Genomic DNA, 13,197 nt, shown 5'->3' on the forward strand with positions numbered 1-13,197 from the left:
TAAAATAATTGAACAATCTGATCTCTAGCACCAATCGGCGTCTAGGACACTATACTTTAAGTACAACTTAAATGGGTGCAGGTGAGGAGTGGAAAGGGTCTAAACTCAAAGATAAATCCAATTAAGAGTGCACAAACAGATTAATGTTAGAAGTGGGGGAAAAGAAAAGCTCTTCCTGTTAGTGTCCTTAATGTAGGCTTGATGATACTTAGTGATAACACTTTTGTACAGTCATCCACAAAGCTAATTTCTGATTATACTGAATACAAATAAATGACATTGTTACCCTCCATTTAGACATCTTTCTATAATTAACTGATTGCTAGTGTCAGTTTTCCTATATTGCTGTTTCTGGCTACCATTCAATCCATGTGTAAGACAACTAGAGTTACTAGAGTTAAATCTGCAATTACTTTATTTTACAAGAAGACCACATCAGATTCTTTGGGAAAATCAACACTTAGATCATTAACACCACCTTGATTATGCTACCCCTGGTAGAAGTTAGTCTATCCCAGAAGTCTCTCATGTAGTCTTTAAACACAATCTGAACTCAGATTCACTGAGTCTCCTCCAAGTGCCAGCCACGGGGCTATGTGTTCTCACACTTGACCTTACTTATTCTCCAGAAGGGCCCAGTGAAGAAAAAAATACAGTTCCCTATCCAGTCATACACCTCTCTAATCTCAAGTTCTTTTGGCTGTTCAGCGACTTGTTCATCTTCCAAAATGTAATACAGCTGTTAACCATCTTAAGAGATTTGGATGGGTAGAGTGAGAATAGGGTGTAGGAAAGTGAGATTTGAAGATACATTGCTTGTGTAGGAGTGTGAACCCTGATGTCTATTGACTATGTGGTTGTTCTGTGCCTTCATTATCTAATTATTCTGCTTCTTAACTTTCCCATCCCCAAAAGGGGGCATTAGAACATATAGAATATTTGTCTTTGCACCTAGATGTGGTATCTTTGAAAAATGCTACTAGAAAGGGATCTGACACCCTTTGTCCCCCATTTTTCCTTCTTGCTGGCTGGGATAGGAAAGTAATATTAAAATGGATTATTTAACACATGACTTCAAGTGGCAACACAGGCACAATAACTATAAAAATCTAAATATTTATGCATATGTATGCACATGCATGTGATCACATGCACATGATACAGGCATGTATCATATACAGTAGTATAGGTGTGGTCATCTACTCATGTATCATATATAATTATGTGTGTGTGTCAGAATATACAAGTGGGATAACAAATTGTGATACACTACAAATGTGTATGTATATGTGTGATGTGTACACATATATGTACACATTATATTTCTACATACAACTACATGCATTTTTCCAAGAAAAAGCATATCTTACCATAGAAATGATACTTAGCATATTGCAGAGCAGATGGGAACAAAAAATAGTGAAGAGATTAACTGGCTATGTCTGTGCTCCAGACATAAAAGCATGCGGTCCTCTTTATGACAAAGGAATGAATTCTCCTATTTAGTTTCCCAAAAAGATTCTGGGTTTCACTCAGTTCTATTGATCTAAATAGCATTTATCTTTCCTTTTGTGTCATGAGACAGGAGGGTGCTGTGGTCTAATGGAGCTAGGTCATTTGGGTTCTGTCGAGCTCCTGTACTTACTGGCCATAATGACCATGGGGAGGTTATTTAAACTTTGCTCTTTAATTTTCTCTTCTGTGCAAATGGTGATAACAGGAACACCTGCTTTCCAGGGTTATTTTGAGAATTAAATTGGATAATGCAGGTAAAGGTCTTGGATCTTCATGGATTATCAAAATAGACTAGTCCTACCCACACACATTCAGTAGAGTCAGAAATGAAGACTAGCCTTGAGGGATGTTAAAGAATTAAATGTAAAAAATTTACAGGATGAAAGTAAAAGCAATATACAAGAATCTTGCAAAGTGTCACAGCAGAGTATACACTCCTTTTTCCATTTTTATTAGTAAATGGTGCCTAGAATACAGGCTGGCATTAATACAGGCTGACAAGGATTGCAGGCTCTGAGGTGAGTTCGGGGCAATCCTGACCACGAGAGATACATTATCAGGGTTAGAAAGTCCCAAAATCTCTCAGGCTTTCAATAAATGGTATCCCCTGCCTTCTGCAACTTCAGTCTAATTTGCTATTAGGCTTTTTTTTTTTTTTTCTGTGCAAGGGGGTGTTAAGAGGGTAGTAACACTGATTCCTTATTATTGACTATTTTTCTCTTAAAGCTGTTGGCTGACAGTCATGCCTGCTGGTATTTTGAATCATATTGGGCGTTAGGGCTTCTAACAATAGAGTGTATTCACACTTAGCTACATACCAATGAATCTATACAAGCTTTTACACTCCTATTGAGGAATGGAGTATTGTCTTCATGTTACCTCAGTTTTTTCTGAGAATTTTCTGGTAACAAAGTCTCATACCTGACTAAGCAACTAGACACAGCTACACTGAGATCCCATTCCTGATGCATCGTGACTATGTGATAATGATCACTTAGCTCCTCTGTGCTTCTGTACATGTGAAATGTTGGCATTGATCTTTATTTTGTCTGGCACAATGTTGTTATGACAAAAAAATAAATGGAAATGCAGAAGTCATAAAATGGAGATATGTAAAAACATTAATTATATAGTTACTAACAAACATTCTACCCATCTTTTGGGGGTTGACTTGGAAATTCTGATATTTTTGAAGACTTCTTGGATGATATCAAGTAATGATGATTTGCTCTGAACAATACATACTTTGCAGCAATTGACTTATTCTCTAAGTATTTTATATCCTCCCAAAGCTGTACTAAATTTATTGCAGGTAGAGATGTGTCATTTTCTACCAGGTTGAATTTTCTCCCATAGCTAAGCAATGTTCAGCCCTCTTAGGAGTTCAATAAATATATACTTGACAGAGTTTAAGACTTAAATTGATTTTGAAGTCCAAACTCTTAGCACAGCATGCAAAGCTCAGCATGCAAGTATATCTTTGTAGGTATATAATTCACCATTCTCACAGCCAGTATTCCCATCACAACAAAAGAGTTACCAACTCTTGGATGTCAGCTCTTCATGCCAGTTGCTTTTGCTAATGGTATCTATTTTGCCAAGAAGATTCTTCCTATCATTTTCTTTCATATACTCTTACTCTTCCTTCAGATCACAGAAGAAATCTGTCTCTCATTGTTAGTGAATACCCAGCACCCATTTCTACTAATGTATGACCTAAGTGTGAACACTGACATGTTTTAATCCCCCTGTATTGAAACAAAGGATACATCATAATGTAGTAATTTTTTGTGTATTTACTCTTCACAAGGGCAGATACCATTGCTTTAAGTATTTATTTTATTTGTTTTAATGCTTTCATGATGGGCTTTATTAGCTTTTTCTCAGTTAAGATTTTTGTTTATTTCTTATCTGTGATTTTACATTTTTGCCTCTCTTGATAGAGACCAGTTTTTTCTCAGCATGTTTATATATACTAAATGATACAAAATTCTTGCTATATGACAACTGGCGTTTAGTAAAACACAAGTACATCTACAATAGTATGAGAATGCAAGAAACTCACAATGTCTATTGTATTTTTAAATCTTTCTATCTATGCATATGTATATGCATACATATTTGGTGAATTGGACTTAATAACTGGACTTAAAAATTACAGTAACATTCTGTATCCGTGAATTACTATTTGGACACTGATAGCTTCTCTTTCCTGACTACTGTTTGCTACTTCTGTGATTTAAGCTCACATCTGGCTTATCTTAAGGCCGATTTATCAGATTGCTTCCCAACCAGATGTGTGGCAGTCAGCTGGCAGAGCCATCACTTTGACTGCTCCTGAGTCCATCTAAACCTGTCAGTTCAGGTGCCTTTAGTATTACAGACACCAAGTCAGCTCCTGCTTGAAAATCTGAAAGTATAGCCAGAACTATTAAACTTATTGTAAATCTGAAAAGTAATAAAATTTTTATTTTTTAGTTACATATGGACACCTGTAACTTCCCTGGGAATTGAGCTAATGAAAAAGCTAAATACATCCTCTGTGGAATATAAAGGATCTTCGTTCTGGCATTCATTACATTTTTGACATTGAACAAATCTCTTTATTCTGTGAAAGTGAACACTCTCTCACAGGTCAGGGGAACACCCAGAAACAACATTCAGACTCACTTACACTAGACTCATCTCCTGATGCCTTCTATTCTGTTTTCATCCTCTGAGACAAAAGTCCTAGATGAGTAGGCCACCCTTCATGCCCTATACTCTTATCTCCATCATGAAGAATCTTATTCTCTATTCCCTTTCTTAACTTTAAATGCTTCCTCTGAGTGCTCTGAACTCAGGCTCTAGCATTAGCAAAATTTCCTATATCCCCAAACTCTTCTCTGAGTATTTCATTCAAGTTTGTGGTCTTACAGAAAACTGGATCCCTCAACCCCCTCAAGGTCTCTGCTTCCCATTTAACCCTCACAAGTGGAGATTTATGACATGGCCCTTGTGCCACTGGGCTGAAAACCATGGTCAGTTCCTTACTAGTCCTCACCTCCATTTCAGAAAATTATCACAACCCTTCAGTGGCTGCCAACCTGGCTTGAACATATTCATAAGTAGAAAGCATACATTGTATGAAAATGAAGGATGAATACATTTAAAAAATAAAAATGAATATAAAAATAATTGAAATTGTGTAATTTGTATTTTACCAGAGTAAAGTTAAAAACACTGTGTAAAATTAATTACTAAGCAATATTTGCTGCCTCAAATTCATTTTGAAACGTGTGAATAATAAAAACATTAATGTTAAAATGCACTGATTTCAGAATAGTAGGTTCAAAAACAAAGAAATTAAATGAAGAAAAAATAGGAGTAGATTGTTCCATTTTTTCCCAACTCTGTGTCTGGTTTATTGCTAGTAACTTGGAGGCATCTTGGAGCAATTTACACCATGAGAAGTGATAGAATACATATCAAGTTTTTTTACTCTCTCTTCAGAGAGCTGATTGTTACACACTCATGGGCACACCAATGGTATACACCCAGAAAATCCCAGCTTTGAATTTCATTACCCTTCAATCTTGGTTCACTGACATTCTGTCCAATATTACTCGGTCTTACCACTTGGATACTTGAATTTATGGTCAGATGGATAATGTGTCTAATTATCTGATCTCTGACCCAAATGACCTTAACCTTCCCCTTAACAACATTGTTTTCCACTTTGCCAATGTGTACTTAAACCTCCATATTCTTATTATCTACAGCTGCAATTCCTCTATAAACTCAAGCTCATTCATCTCATTTTTGACACCATTTTCAATTTTTCCAGGAAATTCCCATTAGTACTCCCAATGCCAACAATCTTTCACCACAAATTCCCTATTACTTTACCTAACCACTTTCTCACTTTTCTTTGCCCATTTCATGTCCAACATCCTTTCCTTGCACAGCTTAAAATCCTACTGTCAACATGCTAATAATTTCTTTACATCTAAAACTAACTTTCTGACCCTTCTCAATGTTTACAGAATTCACCCAGCAAAACTCTCAATGATCCAACTCTGGACTTACCCTTTGCCTATACCTGGCATTTGGTTGTGGCTAGAGAAAAAACAAACAAGCAAACAAAAAAACACCCAACCAGACTGATTAGCCTTCATTTAAATTATGACTATGAACTTCAGGTTAGCTCTGTTAGATGATCAGACATATACACACAGCACAAGTTCATATGATTCCCCACTATCCTAGTAGTTCTCCTCTCTCCTACATCATCCGATGGTCTCCTTAAATTAGCCAACTCTCATTGGCATACCTTTTTTTTGTTTTTAAAGATTTATTTATTTATGCATATAAGAGCTGGGGTATATAGGCCAGATGTTCGGGGGGGGGGCAGGGGAGGTGAAAAGATTCACCAGTGACAGAGTGAAGAGCAGAACAGAAAAATCAACTGAAACACACTGCTGAGGGGAGCAGCGAGCAAGACAGGAGAGATCTACTTGGACATGTTGGTTACCTTCCTCATGGGGATCGAACTCATGTTGCAGTGGCTGTGGTTAGCTTCATAGTGCTCAGAAGTAACCCGTGGGGCCCAGGGAGGTATGACATCACTACTTATTTGCATTTCTTTCATAATGAAACAAAACTTCAATAAATTATCTTTACCTTTCTACCACTCTAGAGCTACCACTCTAGCTCCTTTTACATTTAAGTTCCTAGAAGAATAATCTCTATTTATATCTGATAATTTTCATCACATCACCAGAACTGCTTAAATGAAGGTTAATGATGACATGCTCATTGCCAATGTGGTGGCCAACTTTCAATCTTTTAAATGTCTGTGAACTATCAGCACTATTTGAAACAGTTAATAATTGTTCTTCACCCATGATAATGTCACATATTGTGGTTGGTTATTTCTTTCCACTTTATTTATTTATTTATTTATTTTTGCTTTTTCTAAGCTCCCATTACTAGCCATTCCACTTCTCTCTTGCCTCCTCAGAATTTGGACCTTGATCTCCTTCCATCACTAGCTGTTCTCTCTCCACGGGTAATGAGGCTTTTGTTAATCAGCATCATCCATATGGAAATGGTTCTCCAGTTTATTGTTCCAGGTTAGGATCCTTTTTGAACTTCGAACTGATAATAGCCCACCACCTCCTCAACATTTATAATGAAGTTTTGCTAACTCAGAATTAACATCCCCAGACTTAACACTTGCTCTTGAATTGGGTCATTACCAAAAAATAAATACATAAATAAATAAAAGAAAGTTACCCTAGTTCCTCTATTTTAATAACATTATATTTCTAATCCATCATGAAATGTTGGAGCCTCCAAAATACACCCAGAAAGGGAACAACATTTTCCACTTCCACAGACTCAGTCTCATTGCTTGCCTGTTACCCCAATAGTTTCACTGCTACCAGCCCTGACCTCTGACTTCTATACTTCAATTATTTGCCAGAAATATGCTTTCAAAACATAAATCAGACCTTGCCACAACTGTCTAGTAGCTCAGTATTTCCAAAGTACAAGAATGATTCCTTGTCTTAGCCTACAAGTTTTACTTTGCTTTGCCCCTAATTATCAATCAGAGTTCCTGTGTACTATATTCCCCTTAATTTACAGAAGACTCATTTACTGAAACATAAGGAACATAAATAAGTCCAATTGAAGCTTTTGTGGTAGATGTGCTCTCTCCTGGAACACTGTTCCCCTATGTATCATCACTGCAATCTTTTTCACTTCCTGAGAGCCTGTGCTCAAATAATCAAGACCAGACCACTCACAGATCCTAACCATCTTATCTCCACTCCTGTCTCAGACACCAGCATAGCCAGAAACTAGCTTATTCTCAACAGTCTTCTGTGCTGGGTAATTTCCTTATTGATCATGCTTATTGTCTGTGTCCCTGCTACAATGTAATCTCTAAATGGACAGGGCACCTGTGTGTGTGTGTGTGTGTGTGTGTGTGTGTTTAAGATTTATTTATCTGTACATACAGAAATGGGGTACAGGCCAGAGGCTCAGGGATGGCGAGAGGCTTCACCAGAGACAAAGTGGGGAGCAGGACAGGCAGATGGACGAAGTACACTGCTGAGGGGAGCAGCGGGCGGGTCAGGAGAGGTCTGCCGCGCCATGTGGTCATCTCCGGGGCAGGTGGGGATCGAACTCACGGGCAAGTGGCTTTAGCTTCTCAGTGCAGCGCTTTAACCCACTGCGCCACCAGGGAGGGCCACCCACCTGTGTGTTTTTTAGCTTCTAATTTGTGTCCTCTAATTTGTGTCTAGTTGTGATATAGGTAAAATATCTTCTAGAAAGTTTGTGACATATGGTTACTCTCAAAAATAGTTTCTGAAAGAACACCAGAAGTGAATTTTTTTTAAGAGTACAATGTTATACAATGTTAATTTCAGTACATTTTCAAATATTTAAGTATTTATTATTTAGGGGTTTCACTGCTTATTTTTATTCATGCCATTAAAACAATGTATGTTAGGAGCTGCATATTATTTTTTCCACTATTTCTGGTTTTTTGTTTGTTTTTTTACCTTTTTGTCCAAAAGCCATTCTTGTTAAATTTCCTATAAGCTCAGAATGGAAATATTAAACAAACAAATAACACACTAGCAACTTTTAATTATACATGAGAAAAACTAAACTTCACTAAAATCAGTTTACTCAATGACAAACTGGATATAATATCAATTTAACTTAAATTTTCCTTTTTGGAATTAAGCAAAAAAAAATTGGGGGCATAAATTGTACAATTAGGATATAGTAGAAGCTAGAAAAAATAGTTACATCATAGGTATATGAAGGGGTGAATTATTTAGCCAATGCAAATAAAAGTGTCTTCATAACTTTTTATAGATTTTTTTAAATAAGTTAATTAGTAGAAAAATATTTATCATTTTGGCTCTCATTTTGATAAAATATTAGTCAACAGTAGATTTTTCATAAAGCTTGCATAATGTAAATCATATGTTTATATTATTAGAAGATTATATGTATGCGGAATGAGTATTTTGGTGTAGACTTGTGACCAAAGGCATCCAATTTGGTAAACACACACGAACTTTATACATGTTCTAAAATTGGCTGTTACATTGATTTATCTATGCAAAATAGTGTGACTGACACAGGAGATGAATGAGAATGAACATTTACTGTGTGATTTTTAATCTAATCAATGTTCCTTTCTGTAATCCAAATGATTTTCTTTTTATTTTTCTTCTACTTAATGCTTATCATAAAAGGTGAATCCTACAGATCTCTAGAAAATTGAATTACATGGCACTGACTAGTAGATGTAGTAGTATTGAGAAAGTTAGATGACATTACTAAATGTACACCGCACCCTTTCAATTCAATCATGTAAACCTTGACCCTATGGAATTGAAGGGCTTAACAATTTCACATAAATACACATAGCATCCTGCAAAATATATTGGGTCCCATCTCCAGCCAGCATCGTGAGGTTAGGACCTGAAATGTCAGTTAGCCTGTGGACGCTCATGTAGGCTCTTGATGAGCTTGATCCAAAGAATGTTTCAATCATTTTTACATCACATCACTTATACTAGTCAGGTTTCTCCTCATATTCAGATCTCTCCATTATAAAACCTAGAGTCCCTGGCAAATATGATAGTGATAAAGCTTGTTAGAAAATTAAATTCAGAAAAATCCAGGGAAAAGAAAGATATTTTCTCTTGTATTTTTGTGCCTTAGTGTTACCATGCATAAAAAGGTGATAATAATATATACACTGCTGTGGAAAATAAGTAAAACAGGAAATATAAGTTTTATGCAAACATAGGGAGTACACATTATAACAAAACTACAAAGACTTATTTTTGTGCCAGTTCCCTAATTCTTTTAGACATAGAATATGAAAATCTTAAAATTATTTGATTTCTCTATCTGGAAACTGAAAATAGTGTGGTGAAACAAATAATGAATTTGCAGTTGAAGTAGCCTGTTTAGGATCCCTATCTCAACACTTCCTAGCTGTGTTACTTTGTGGCAAATGACTTCCCTCTTTATGCACAATATTCCTTTTTAATAAAGGATTGATTGTGTGACATATAAAAACATATATTTGTTTCAATCACTGTGATTTTATTTATTTATTTTTGGCTAGAAGAACTGGGAGGTACAGGGAGTGAGAGGATTCATCAGAGACAGAATGGGGCACAGAACTACTGCTGATCAACTGAAATACACTGCTGAGGGGAGCACTGCATGAAACATGAGTGGTCTGCTGTGCCATGTAGCTTAGCTCCTTGGGTAGGTATAGAACTCAGACCACCGTGAAAGGCCATCACAGTGGTAGCACTGACACCTAACCCGTAGGCTACCAGAGAGGCCCCACTGTGTGGTTTTAAAGGTAAGTGATATAATATGTATTAAAAAGACACTACTATGGCCCTCCCTGGTGGCGCAGCGGGTTAAAGCACAGCACTGAGAATCTAAAGCCGCTTCCGCATGAGTTTGATTCCCGCCTGCCCCGGAGGAGACCACATGGCGTGGCAGACCTCTCCTGGCCCGCCCGCTGCTCCCCTCAGCAGTGTACTTCGTCAATCTGCCTGTTCTGTTCCCCACTCTGTCTCTGGTGAAGCCTCTCGCCGCCCCTGAGCCTCTGGCCTGTACCCCAGTTCTGTATGCATAAATAACTAAATCTTTAAAAAAAAAAAAAAAGACACTACTATATGGTAAGTACTCTTGAATGCTACCCTCCCTTTTTTGGGGAAACAGGTTAAGTACAGACCTCATACTTATCAACTCCATTTACATAAATATTCCCAGTAAATATTGCAATAGCTTGGCATCTCATCATCTATATTGAATTTTGAATATTACAATAATAATACATCCACACTAAGCATTTACTCTGTGCCAGACACTGTTGAAATAATTCCATGTGTATTAATTCCCTCAATTGTCATACCACCACAGAGGTAGGTTACATGATTTTCATTTTACAGATGAGGAAAAAGAGGCACAGAACTTTCCCAAGTCATTACTCAGATGCAGTATAGGCAGGACATGAGTCCATCCAGTTGAGCTTTGGAATAGATGTCCTTATAATCTGGGCTGCCTTGTCGCTCTTTGAACTTTTCCTTTAGCAACACCATTGTCTAGGTTGCAGCAAACCCCTCTAAAACTCCTACTTTCAAATCCCTTCATTCCAATGGAGGGGGAAAATGATGAATAAACCAGCAAATGGATAAACAAGAACACAGACTGTGACGAGTTCTATGAAAGCAATGCACTCGTGATTGAGAAGGAACTTTGTGAGGACACTGACTTCAAACAAAGTCATCAAGGCTGCTCTGAAGAGATTCAAGTGAACTGAGATCTGAAGGTGAGTACTGATGGCCATCTGAATTGCTGGTCAAGCATCCCTGATGGTGAACAGCAAGGCTTAAGGTCTGAATGGATAAAACCCAGTGCATTTGATACACAAAGGGAAGACTGCACAGGAAGTACAGATGACTTAAAGGACATCGTTCAAACACTTCCCTCACCTCTTTCTAGAACTTTGTACAAGTCTTCTAATTGGACTCCCTACTTCCATTCCTATCCCCACAATCTGTTCTCTGCCAGCAGCCAGAATGAACATGACACCAGTCTCCTGCTTTCAATCCTGCTGAGCTATCTGTTCACATACTTCCATGGTCTGTTACACAATGTTTACCATAACCATGACTTATTTTCTGACTTCCTTTCTGCCCCTTTCCCCTTGTGTATCCAGCTCCATTCACATTGTGTTCCTTACTGTTCCTCAAATATTCAAAAAATGCTCCTGCTTCAAGAACTCATACTTCCCACAACTCATGTACTCAGCTCACACCCCTTAATTGCCTTCCCTCTCACTATGTTTTTATACCTTAATTCATTCTTCTTTTATAAGAAATTTTATTAATTTACTTGTTAATTTTTCTGTCTTTTCCACTACAGTCTAGACACAAAGAAGGCAATTTTTTTTTCTATTTTATTCACCCCATCCGCAGTGGTTATCAATAGCCATTTAATATATGTATGGTGCATTTAAAAGGTTTATTTCTGTTCTCATAGGTTAAATGTCACAAGCTAGCTGATACAGTGAGGCTTTAGTGGGGATCCTTTATTAGAGGAGAAACTTAGAAAGATTTCAGAAAAAAAGATAGCATATGAGCCCTCCCTGGTGGCACTGCAGATTAAAGCACAGCACTAAGAACCTAAAGCCACTTCAGCATGAGTTTGATCCCCAAACTCAGAGGTGACCCACATAGCATGGCAGACCTCTCCTTACCCGCCCACTGCTCCCTCAGCAGTGTACTTCGTTGGTCTTCCTGTTCTGCTCCTCACTCTGTCTCTGGTGAATCCTCTCACCACCCCTGCAAATCTGGTCTGTACCCTAGTTCTGCATGCATAAATAAATACATCTTAAAAAAAAAAAAAGACAGCATGTAAGACAGGTTTTAAAAAATAATAGATATTTACAAAGCTTGTCAACATTAACAAAAGGAAGGAGAGAGTAATTTGATTGTAGGGCATAATATGTTAAAAGGATCAGTCACAACAGGAAAGGGTCAGAGTGCCTGGAGCATGGTGAGTAGAGTCTATGAATGGCCAGAAAACAACCTAAATGGGGACAGATAATGTTATGATTAGCTCCTTGGTAAGGAAATTATGCTTCCTCCTTCCAATGCTAGAGTGCTATTGACATAACACTCTATATAGTACTATATAGCATTCTTAATATCTTACTAAACAAACAAACAAACATGAAAAATACACCTGTAAAGTCACCAGAAATATTATAGGGGAATCATCTTCCTTTTCCTTAGATGTGTCATTAGCCATGTATTGTTATATGTCACTGTAGTAGGGGAATTCATCCCTGTCACTTAGCCAATATTTTTAGAGTTCATCATGTAGAGAGATTATAGATTTGGCCCAAAGCTTCCATGATTTCCTATTTCTTATCAGACACAGAGCTATTTTCATAAATTCTCCCTACAGGAAGTATGAATCACTAACTTCCTGCCTTTGATCCCTTCAGTAATGATGCACTGACATGTGTTCTGGCCTTCCACTTCTCCACCGCAACATAGTGGTATAAATACATCACAGGGTATGCAAAGTCTGCCTGCTTCTCTGTTGAGCATGACTAAGGTGTCGACACCCCTCCTTCACTATACATTTCCCCCCATAGGTGTTAATTTAACTGCAAAGGAAGGAATGACAGAAGTGAGACCCACAGCTGGTACTTTGGTATCTAACTAGACTTCACAACTCTGCCCACTGAAAATGTACAGATGTTATAGAAATATATAGATGGAGTAACTGGAAATGTTCTTAAATAATAAGAAAAAGAGAAAGGAATCTCTGGCAGATGTTAGGTTTGGGATATGAGTTTATAATACTTTGAAAAGCAAATTTAGCGCTAACTTAGCCTGAACATAGAAGAGCTTTGCATTTTTTGTGGTTTAGTTTTTTTTTTTCCTCTTTAAAATAATTTACATATGCCTGAGGCAATATGACAGAGTAGTTTAAAACATGGTTACTGGAAAAACCAACCATGGATGAGTTTGAAGTTCAACAGTAGCTAGCGATGACCTTGAACAAATTACTGAATCTCTCTCAACTTCCATTGCCTCCTCTGAAAAATGAGAATAGCAATACCTACCT

This window comes from Condylura cristata, unplaced genomic scaffold, assembly GCF_000260355.1.
Source record: "Condylura cristata isolate star-nosed mole 26May11 unplaced genomic scaffold, ConCri1.0 scaffold00015, whole genome shotgun sequence".
NCBI lineage: Eukaryota > Metazoa > Chordata > Mammalia > Eulipotyphla > Talpidae > Condylura > Condylura cristata.